We start from the raw sequence: 10821 nt of genomic DNA on the forward strand, positions 1-10821 counted from the left end.
CGTCTTGGTCTCCAAACGCCTCACCATCTTTGTTGCCCTCCTCTGGACATGCTCCAGTTTGTCTACATCCCTCTTCAACTGGGGCGCCCAAAACTGAACACAGTATTCCAAGTGAGACCAAACCAGAACAGAGTAAATTGGTACCATCACCTCCCGCGATCTGGACATGATACTCCGTTTGATACAGCCCAAAATCCCATTTGCCTTTTTAGCCACGTCACACTGCTGACTCATGTTCAATGTATGATCTACTAAATGAATGATAAAAACACGGGTTAAGCCGAAGGAGCTGAAGCAGGAGGCGCGAGGGAGGGTTAATCCCAAAGTACGATTTGTGAACTTCAGTTCAAAAGAAATATCAATCCAGTGTTGAGTCAGAATGAAGCTCTGCTTGAGAATGGAAATGTGTCCTTTGCGCTGTGTTGGTTGACACATTGCCACAGTAAGTTGTTCCTTGTGGCCCATATGTTAGAACACCACTTGAATTAAAATGTGTTCTTGTAAAATGAGCCCTAGTCTTACACTGGGTTTCAAAAAGGACTTCTTTATTTCTCTAAATTTGAACCCACACCCTTTATAATTCCCAAGATGTAGCCATTTGTTTATTCATCCTCCCTTCCCAGCATTCATTTTATATAGGCAGTCCAGCCTTTCCTAGGACAGCCCTTGAAGACAACCTGGAAGTTTCTCAGGTGGTACAAAAAGGGCTGCCCATCTATTAAGCAAGACTAGTGGCTGTATTATTTCTGGGTGGGCTAATAAAAGCTTTAAACAGCTTTAATATGAACAGCAACTAATGCATCATGACCACAATCTCTAAGCCTCGTTCTTGTGATTCCAGGGCATGGGTACAAATTACCAGTTCTTTACAAGTTCTAGGAGCCAGCTTGATATAGTGGTTAAGAGTGGCATATTCTAATCTGGAGAACTGGATTCCCTTCTCCTCCACATGCAGCCAACTGGGCGTCTTTTGGCTAGTCACAGTCCCCTTAGGCCTGTTCTCACAGAGTGGTTCTCTCAGAGCTCTCACCCACCTACCACAGGGTGTCTGTTGAGAGGAGAGGAAAGGGAGTGGTGTTATAAGCCACTTTGGGACTTCCTCAGGTAGTGAAAAGCAGAGTATAAAAACAAGCTCTGCTCCTTTTTCTTCTTTAAAACTATGAACCTCCAGGTGCTGGCTGGAGATCTCCAGGGATTACACTTGATCTTCTAGGTGACCGAAATTAGAAATTAGTTCACTTGAAGAAAATTGCCACTTTGGAAAGTAAGAACACATGGGTGCTTCCCTACACCAAATTACACTCTCCTCAGGCTCCACTCCCCAAATCTCCATGGCAACTCTAACATAAGGGGAAGTCTTTCAGTTATAAGCTTGCTATAGAACAGTGGTTCTTAACCTGGGGGTCAGAACCCCGTTGGGGGTCGAACGACCCTTTCACAGGGGTCGTGGCAGGACAAGTAGCTTGGCCAGGGGGGGGTATCTACAGAACAGCCTTGCGGGGTAGATTGAAATAGAGTATTCGTCTGTCTGGAGCAGCAGAAAAGAGCGAGATCAGCATGGTGGGACAACAGGCAGAACTGAACTGAGAAGCCCTGGAAAAAAACAATTTATATACAATCGTGAACAATGGATCTTCATGCCATGGGTTTTGTGTAATTTTCTGTGCAAGTGTGGTTTGGTTTTGTTCCACCTTGAGCTTTATGGAAAGGCAGAGTGGGATGCTTAAATCGATCAGCTCCTCTGGCAGCACACACTGGGTCTTGATCGTTCTGCCGGAGAAGCTTCCCACCTCCACCCACTGATGCCAGAAGATGTCTGTGTCTGTGGGGCACACCGATTTTCCAGAATCTTTAGGGCTTCAAAACCACTGCAGAATCAAACTTGCCGCTTTATGATCTCTCCTCATTTCTGATTATTCCTTGCAGTTGTGCATATCACTATTTATGTCACCTCTCCAGAGACTTGCTGGAAGTGGCTTCCAACTAAAGCAATGAAACGGTGCCCTGAAAATGGCGGTGGATGGTACCATCAATCTGCAGCTGACCTTTGGTGACCCTGTAGGGTTTTCAAGGCAAGGGACATCCAGGGGTGCTTTAACCATTGCCTGCTTTTGTGTCACAGCCTTGGAATTCCTTGGAGATCGTCCCATCCAGATACTAGCCAGGACTGACTCCGCTTAACTGATGAGATTGGGCTATCCTTGAAAATGCCTCCATTAGAAAAGGAAGCCATTAAGCAAACCGCTAAAACAAACCAACGCCATTAAAACAAGGCACTGAGAAAACAAACCAAGACCATTCAAATGAGACAGTATCTAATGTAGATAATATGATACTTAGGCCAGAAGCAGCTCAATAAAGCATTTAGAAGATGGAACCTCTCAGTTATATACAATTTGTATTTCCAAGATGTGATTGTAGTAAACTCCAAGAGCTAGAGAGCAGAAAGACACTTTAATCACAAGGCACGACAAAAACTTTGGACAGAGTCTGTCCTCTCGCCTAGCTAAATTTACAGCAAATCGCTTCTAGTGACATGCACAAAAAGGAAACATGACATCTTTCAAGCTGATTGCTGAGGCGACATTGGTGTTTGTGTCAAGTCCACAGCAGTGTGACACGTCAGCGTGAAACCTGATGACATCCTCAGAATCTCAGCAGCATTAAAATCACATCACCAGCATCATTAAAATTATGGCAAACTCAAAAACAGGTATTTTTTATTAGAAATCAAATCTCAAGAATGCAAAAGTTTGTTTGGGCCAATATAATAATAAAAGGCTATGGCTTATTCACTCGGGCTGACACAATAAATATGTCGGGAAAAGCCAGTTAAGTGGAGGGACTGCCTGCCTTGTGGGAAAAAGGACCTATTTGAGTCCTGAACACTGAAGAAGTTGTTCTCGCGTGTGTGGGAATGTGACCCTGCTGACGCTGCCAAGAATGCTGCTGTGTGGTGATTTAAGGGACCGTTTAGCCTCTTGATAATACTGAGCTTTAAGAGTCAGAGAGATCATTTGTAATTAGCTTTTGGATCCAGTCACTTCTGTTAGTTAAATGAATAGCCTTCCACAGTCGTGCCTTTATACCGGGCAGTCTCCCAACCTGCCCACAATAATTATAGTGTTGTATGTGCTCTACATCTCTGAGTGGTGGAAACTTCCAGGGGCAACAATGACTGAACTGGTAGGTTGGTTCTCTTTGGAGGAGAGAGCCCTGGAAACTATAGTAGTCCTCACAAGGAAGACTAGGATACCCCCCCAACCCCCCTCCAATAACTGGGGGGGGAGGGACTGGCAACTCTTGTCTTGGGCTGCTTCCTCCTCTTTTAGTTTAATCAGCCTACACTGCTGCAAAGCTAAAAGAAGAGGGGGCAAGGACCAGGTGTGCTTATTTATTGTATTTATCCTGACATTGTTGTATTTATCCTGACATTGCTTTGGAAAAGCTCCATTGCTGTCCTAGAATCATAGAGTTGGAAGGGGCCATACAGGCCATCTAGTCCAACCCCCTGCTCAACGCAGGATCAGCCCTAACCATCCTAAAGCATCCAAGAAAAGTGTGTATCCAACCTTTGCTTGAAGACTGCCAGTGAGGGGGAGCTCACCCCCTCCTTAGGCAGCCTATTCCACTGCTGAACTACTCTGACTGTGAAACTTTTTTTCCTGAGATCTAGCCTATATCGTTGTACTTGTAGTTTAAACCCATTACTGCGTGTCCTTTCCTCTGCAGCCAAGTCCTGAACACTGAAGATGTTTTCGCGTGTGTGGGAATGTGACCCTGCTGACGCTGTCCCAAGACTGTGAGCTTCCACTGCAAAAGAAAAGGGCAGGTATCGTGGTAGGGGTGTGTGGGGTTCAGTCAATATTCCCTATAAGCAGACCTGGTTGAAGAAAATATCTTCCTTTAGGAGCAAGTGAGTCCAGACTTCGCCATGCAGCCAAGCACGGTGCCCAGACCCTGGAAGGGGACACATTTTTCATTACATAACAATAGCAACGACAGCCCTCTCTGGAGTAATCCAATCAGGAGGAGGCAGCTGCCGAAGAAGAGTCAGTCTGGCCTTCTACATTCGTTCCTTTTTACATTTTGTTCTGCACATCACAGCGGTGTGTGTGTGTGTGTGTTTTCTTTCTTTCCTGATCCTATCTCTGCACCTCTTGCTCACAGAATACCATATTTAGGAAGGAAATTGTCTTAAGAAAGCTTTTGCCCAAGCTCACAGCGGCCTCTGCTAGACTCTTGCCAGTATGATGCTTAAAAGCAGCTGACACACGAAGAAATCGAAGAAGACGGGAGAAATGCACAGGCAGGGAGAGAGACGGGGCTAATCTCTCCATCATCCCTCCCTTTTCTCCCCAGCAGGGCTAGTGCCAGGATTTGGAGGGCCCTGGGTAGACAGCTCCTTCGATCTCCGCAAGAACCCCTCTCCTTTCCCCCACCTAACTAGGCACCCTCTCTCTGCAAAGCCTTCACTACCTGCATTCACAGGCACTTGCGCCACCTTCATTTCCTTCTCCCCAGAAGCACTGGCTGGTGTGTTCTGCTGGTAGCGCAGCTGTTGTGGCCGTCAGGACTGAGTGGCCCCACTGTGTACCACCTGCATGCATTTCCCCCATGCATGCTTCAAGGCTGGATGCATGGGTGATTCAGCGCTTCAGGAAAGACCATGTGGACAGGTCACAGAGGAGGGGCATGGGTGGTAGGGATGCTGGGCTGGGAAATAACAGGAAACTTGGGGGTGGAGCCTGAGGGGGGTGGGGTTTGGGGAGGGGAGGGACCTCATTGGTATATAATGCCAGAGCCTCTGCCTTCTACAGCTGCCATGGTCCCCAGGTGTGCTGATTTCTATCACCTGGAACTCAGTTGTCATCCCAGGAGATTTCCAGACACTACCTAGAAGTTGGCAACCCTAGTGGGTGGGGATCATTGACAATGGGCCTCTCCAGAAGGCCCGGGCCTTGGCAGCTCTGGGTATGCAGACACTGGCCCTGCTTTCTAGCTAAGTCTCAATAACTGGAAGTGATCTCAGCTGGGCAAGAGAGGGTTTGGAGAGGTGGCACAGACTGTTGGGAACAGGACTCTGTGCTCCTCACCCAAATAACCTTTTGGTGTTACAATAGGGCCATAGGTACGGGGCAGACCCAAATTTAAACTCAAAACATAAGATCAGTAAACTAATAAATAAGACTGAGGGCCAGGCGCCTGTTGGATATGCAGCTCGAGATCCACAGCCTCTGATTGGCTCAGAGGGCTAGCTTCCCTGCGGGAGCCTGTGAATTCGAAAACAGCCTAGTCGCAGCCTGATTGGCCATCTAGCAGTGGGATCTTCCATGATTCTAATAATTTTAACTTGCTTGCAACCAATCACCTACAGCTGTGGGTGATCCATTGTTCTACTCTTGTATATTTTGGGGGTTGTTGTTGATTGTTGTTGTTGTGTGGTGTTTTAGTGCAGTCTTGGTACTTTCTTGTATCATGTTCCGGCACCAATAACGAGGGGCAACAATTCCAATCCATAGTCTGAGGAAGAGTGCTTGCACTCGAAAGCTCACGCCTTGAATAAATCTTCGTTGGTCTTAAAAGTGCTACTGGACTCTGTTTTTAACGATTCCAGTGTCTGTGTCTTCCTGAACATATGGATTTAACAGCAGCCCTGCTAGACACGTGAGCAACATCATCAGGGCTGGATTTTCCTATAGGCTTACTAGGCTTCAGCCTAGGGCCTCAAGATCAAGAGGGGCCTATGTTCCACATTTTTTATAAAGGTTAGTACCAATCACAGCATGTTTCATTTAACATATTGATATATATCACAGTAGTGATGTATTTTATTATCTCTCATGTAATTTACAAACTTAAAAATGGGAGGTGAAAGGGCCACATAAGTGGAATAGCCTAGGGCCTCTTTTCATGTAAATCCGGCCCTGAACATCATGCGTTAACTCAACATGAACTGAGGGACTTCATGTGCACTGCTTTACATAGCGACTCTCTGGAGCTGTTTTAGGCAGGGAAATGCAGCAGTGGGTATGTATCGATGGGACATTAAATCTCCTTTCCCCACATGCCCCAATTAGGGGACGGAGTGCAAAATTCTCCGAGCTTGTTCGTCAACTAGACCCAGCTCAGCAACAGAATTAAGATGTGTTAGCACTAAATGAGAATGATGCTAGAGCTCTTTGTAACAGGGTATTGGTCTGCTTAGGATCACAGCACAGAACAATTAAAGCAGAGAAGCGCTTCCAATAAAATCTTGGCTTTGTAGCAGTTAATGGAATTTTTCCATTGGCTTCAATCTGGACTACCATTCTACCTCACTGTTGGCAGAATACATCTCCATTTTTATTTATCTTTATGATAAAAATAGCCTGTTTGCATTGTCAAATTTCCTTCTCTACCAAAGAAGGTTCAATCGTAATAGCATTGGAGCCCAGGGCTCAAGAAAAGCTAAAAAAAAATCAATGTATACACAATTTCAGCGTTCTATTTAGGCAGAATTTCTACCTAATAGACGTTGCCCTATCTGAAAGTGTTACAAAGAAAGTCAATGATAGGTTCCAACTGCAATGTTTCCTCGGTGAATAGAAACTGATACCAAGAAAGGCTCTAATAATACTTCTGAAATTGAGTTACGCACCTGCCCAAGTTCTCTAAATATCACAGACTGAGGAAGGCATTTTGCTAGAAAGGTTTTTCCCTTTTAAAAAGAAGTCAGAATAGGGTGGTAATTCAAATCCCTCCTCGAGAAAGAGGACATATGTTTTGTAAGGACACAGAATAATCTAACCTCTTTAACTCTTAAATCTTCCTGTATTTTCATTTAATCTCTGTAGTTTTGCTTTCGCGCATTTTATGCTGTTATATTTAAGGTTGTCAGCTGACAATGGTCACCGGAGGGCATTGCTAGGACATCACTTCCACGGCAAATCCAGAAATGATGCCATCACTTCATTGCATTGCATTGTTCAAGAATTCACTTGAGATCTATACAATACGATACGACCTGAGATCTATAGCTTTACCTAAGAATCTGGGTGAATCCTAGTCACATTAACATGATGACTTCACTTCCAGTTCACCTTGGAAGTGATGTCTCAGTGTCCACACAACACTAATTTTCCCACATTTCCTCCCCCTGCCTTCCTACTGAGTGGCAGTGGGGGTCAGAAGCTGCCTATGGGTGGTCTGGGCATCCCTATATTCCATGGACCTTACTGCCTTAGTGTATTGTTCTCTAATCTTTATTTGCAGTTTACTATTCTCATGGCATTGTATTCTAAATCTGGAATCTGACATGAGTCTCAGCAAGAAATCGGTGTTTTTGGTCATTGAGCAACAGGGGCAATGCTTGGGGCCCTCCAGTCACCTACCCACCCACCTCTGGTAGGGGGACTGGGGAGGTGGCATTGATTCTGGGGCACTACCCTGAACCTTTTCATAGGGCCCCAGAATCACAAAGACTGTCCCTGAGAGAAAGACTAACTATAAATGAAAGAAATAAGTAGTGTTCATCCTGTTCCCCTAATTCATCCACAAGCAGATCTGCTCATTCACACGGATTCAATCATATCCTTATTGCTCGAAATAGGGTACCTACTAATATTCAGTGAGACAAGTGAGGTGTAACTATTTTGATGGCCATTTCTTTTTGCACCGTCAAAACAGCATTACACTTTGTCCTTTAAAAGTGTTATCTCCTAAAGCAGCTATCAAGGATGCTTCATCCTAATACAAGATGTTTCACTTGTTTCCTGCAACATAGTAATGATGATGTTATCCGTTCAGTCGTGTCCGACCCTTGGCGATTCTATAGGAAAGTCTTCGCCATGCGCCTCTGTATCTCGCTACATCTTTTAGTAGGTTCGTGGTTATCCCTGTGTCGGCTTTGATCGTGTCGAGCCAGCGGATCCTTTGGTGACCACGTTTCCTTTTGCCGCTGACCATGCCGAGCATTAATGATTTTTCTAATGAGTCTGATCGCATGATGTGTCCAAAGTAAGTGAGCTTTAGCTGCAATATCTTGCCTTCTAATGACATAGTTGGTTTGCTCTTCTCTAAAACTATCTTGTTGGTAACTTTGGCTGCCCATGGTATTCACAGCATTCATCTCCAACACCATAATTGGTCTTCCTGTCTGCCTTCTTCAGGGTCCAGGTTTTGCATCCATAGTAATATCGACTTGAATTTATGAAAAGAGAGTGAGTAGTGAATTCCCATAGGACCCATTATGGATAGTGGTATAGATGCCTTTTTGTGGGCCAGTAGCTTGGCTGGGTTACATCACCAAGGAATCAGCTATGGGGATGAACATGATCATGTACTCGGGTACATCAATGTTTGCTTTTTTCAGCATAGTCATTTGGCTGTAGCCCGAATTTAAAGTCAAGATAATCTGAGGCTCCCTCTGTGCTAGTAGCTATTATGCCAGAGCTATCACAACCATAATACAGTTGCAAGAAATGCTACACCAGTGAGAATATCAAAGCAGAATAAGGATAAGCACCACTCTGTGATATATCACCAGCAGATGATTTTGTCACATTTGGGGTTCAGCAAAGATGACAATCAGTTCACAGCAAGGGTTCAATGGCGTCACACAAACTGTTACCTGCACATTTCCAATGCAAAATGCACAGTCCAGAAGCCAGGAAAAGACCCTAGCAACACATTCACAGTGTCAGTCACCTGTTCCCTCACATTGAAATACAAAGTACAATCCATAAATTAGACTGGGGAAGAAAATTACTAGAATCAACAAAAGTTTAAAACTAATCAGAACTGTTCACTTCTGGGTTTGAAAATCACACCCAATATAACAGAGATGATTGCACCTGTGTGTGTGGGTGGGGGGGGGGAGCATGTGAAATGTATTCCAGTGCTAGAGGCCACCTCCTACTTTAATAATTGAGTTTTGAAATGAGCAAAATAGTTGTTTCCCCAGCACGTCTATGACAGATGATGGGAGTCTCTGTTTTACTCCTTACAAAAATATCAGGAGGCCTTGCTCCTGATATGATAATTTCCCCCGCCAACACACACACTTCTGCTGGAAGATAGAGATGACCTTGTACAGGGGCTTTCACATTATGTTTTGTATATTTGTTTCCAATATAGATATAACGCTCATGATTGATAAATAGAAAGCAAGAAAGCAAGAAAGCAAGTAGCCATTGGGATGTAATGGGCTGGGTTTTTTCCCTCAGTGATTAAAAACTTCATGGTAGCACCCATAAAGCTCTGTGGAATTTCATTACTTTCACACTAAAATCTTTTGATTCAGGTCCAGCGCTGAATGCTTTTTATGAATCCTGAGAAAACAAGAGTCCCCCTCCCTCTCCTGGAAGGGAATTCACAGTAACCTAAAGTGGAAGCCCAACAGTCGCATTGGCTTCCTCCACTGTTTCCTGGCTCAAAATGATGACATTTGAGATGTAACCAATGCTGTGTCTCTGCCCTCCCTCCTCCACACCCTGCTGTATTGTGAAAAGCTTTTGAACAGGATTCTGTGAAAATGCAGTTCCAAAGTAGCACAAGCATGACACACACACACACACACACACACACACACACCTTCCCTGTCTTCCCCTCCAGCAGGAATGTTCAACAGTCTATGTCAATTTCATGAAGGGAAATAGAGCTGTGGTCAGTTTCAGGCAGGGAGACTAAGAATGTTGTTAATTTCATCCAGCAGCCTTCCATGGCTTTCCCCAAGTACAAAAAAAAGTTTCTTCGTTTTACAACATTGTTGTGTCCAAACATAATGACTGTTTTTTAAAAACAAACAAACATGCACTATATGGGGGAAGGGAGTAGGAATTGATGACATATGATACTTGCCTGAAGTGGCACACTTAAAACAAAGGTGCAAACAGGTACCATTTTTCCCAAGCGGTCTTTTAATTTGCATTGCTCCTGAGAAGGCTTGGGGATGGGAGGCGGGATGAGCTGTACAACATATGGAAAAGGGGAGTACTTGGATACTTTTCCCAAGGGAGGCGGGGGAGGTTGGCAACGAGAGCAAGACACAAGAACAAGTGTCTGTGTGGGTTATGCCATTACATTATTGCACATGCTTGGATTGTTTTTTTAAGGGAAGACAGGAGACAGGAATGCCTACTCTCCCAACAAAGTGTAAAATGCAAGCCATGAAATGACTCCTGGGTGGTGCTGGAGAAACCCACATAAGTAGAATGCAAGGCGCAAAATCGGGGTCGGTATCCAGAAGTTAATGCTGCAAGAACGTGCTGGCAAATAAGAACTGCAGGAAAGGCCTCACAGAAACTGAGGACTCTGGATTGATGATTCCTCAGGCTGCTAGCTCAGACAATTTTATGACTTCATCATAATCACATCATGTAATGGTTTCTTGAAACTATTAGGAGTTCTGCGGGAAGTAAGGACAGTAATCCAATAACACTACTTATTATTATCTTGATTAGAGACTGGGGAGGGGAGGGGGGAGATAAACTGTGTCTTGGATTAAAATGGCAGATGACCAAGTCCCACCCATTTACAGAGACTTTCATTGTACCCACCAAATCCACACAGATGATTCAGTTCTGCTGGGGCCTGAAAGCCTTTTCCCTCCATCTATGCTTAAAGGAGTACTTTCAACATACACAAGAACAGAACAAGAAAACACAGACAGCACCTTTACAATGAACCATCACATAATCTCCTGGAAAACAGCCACCCATCCCTCCAACCCACCAATGAACAAGATACTTACCACCACATGCCATCAAAACGACGCTACAAAAATAGGCTCCACATGGATCCCTCTGAATGGTTGAGATGATGTATTTCTACATAGAATAC

General features: G+C 44.5%; 1 protein-coding gene and 1 long non-coding RNA gene across 2 annotated transcripts in view; one reads left to right on the top strand and one right to left on the bottom strand.

Annotated features, from left to right (window-relative positions):
• ENTPD3 (ectonucleoside triphosphate diphosphohydrolase 3) overlaps window positions 1-10821 on the bottom strand; it is a 42315-nt gene extending 31494 nt beyond the window's left edge. Inside the window, exon 1 of the mRNA XM_077303371.1 lies at window positions 10733-10821. The gene's annotated coding sequence lies outside the window, so the exon portion shown is untranslated. The remainder of the gene's footprint in view (window positions 1-10732) is intronic.
• On the top strand, window positions 2638-4222 carry LOC143820219 (uncharacterized). Its single transcript, XR_013225273.1, has 3 exons — window positions 2638-2713; window positions 3733-3832; window positions 3911-4222. It is a non-coding gene; the product is annotated as an uncharacterized LOC143820219 (long non-coding RNA).

This window comes from Paroedura picta, chromosome 11, assembly GCF_049243985.1.
Source record: "Paroedura picta isolate Pp20150507F chromosome 11, Ppicta_v3.0, whole genome shotgun sequence".
NCBI classification, from domain to species: Eukaryota; Metazoa; Chordata; class Lepidosauria; order Squamata; family Gekkonidae; genus Paroedura; species Paroedura picta.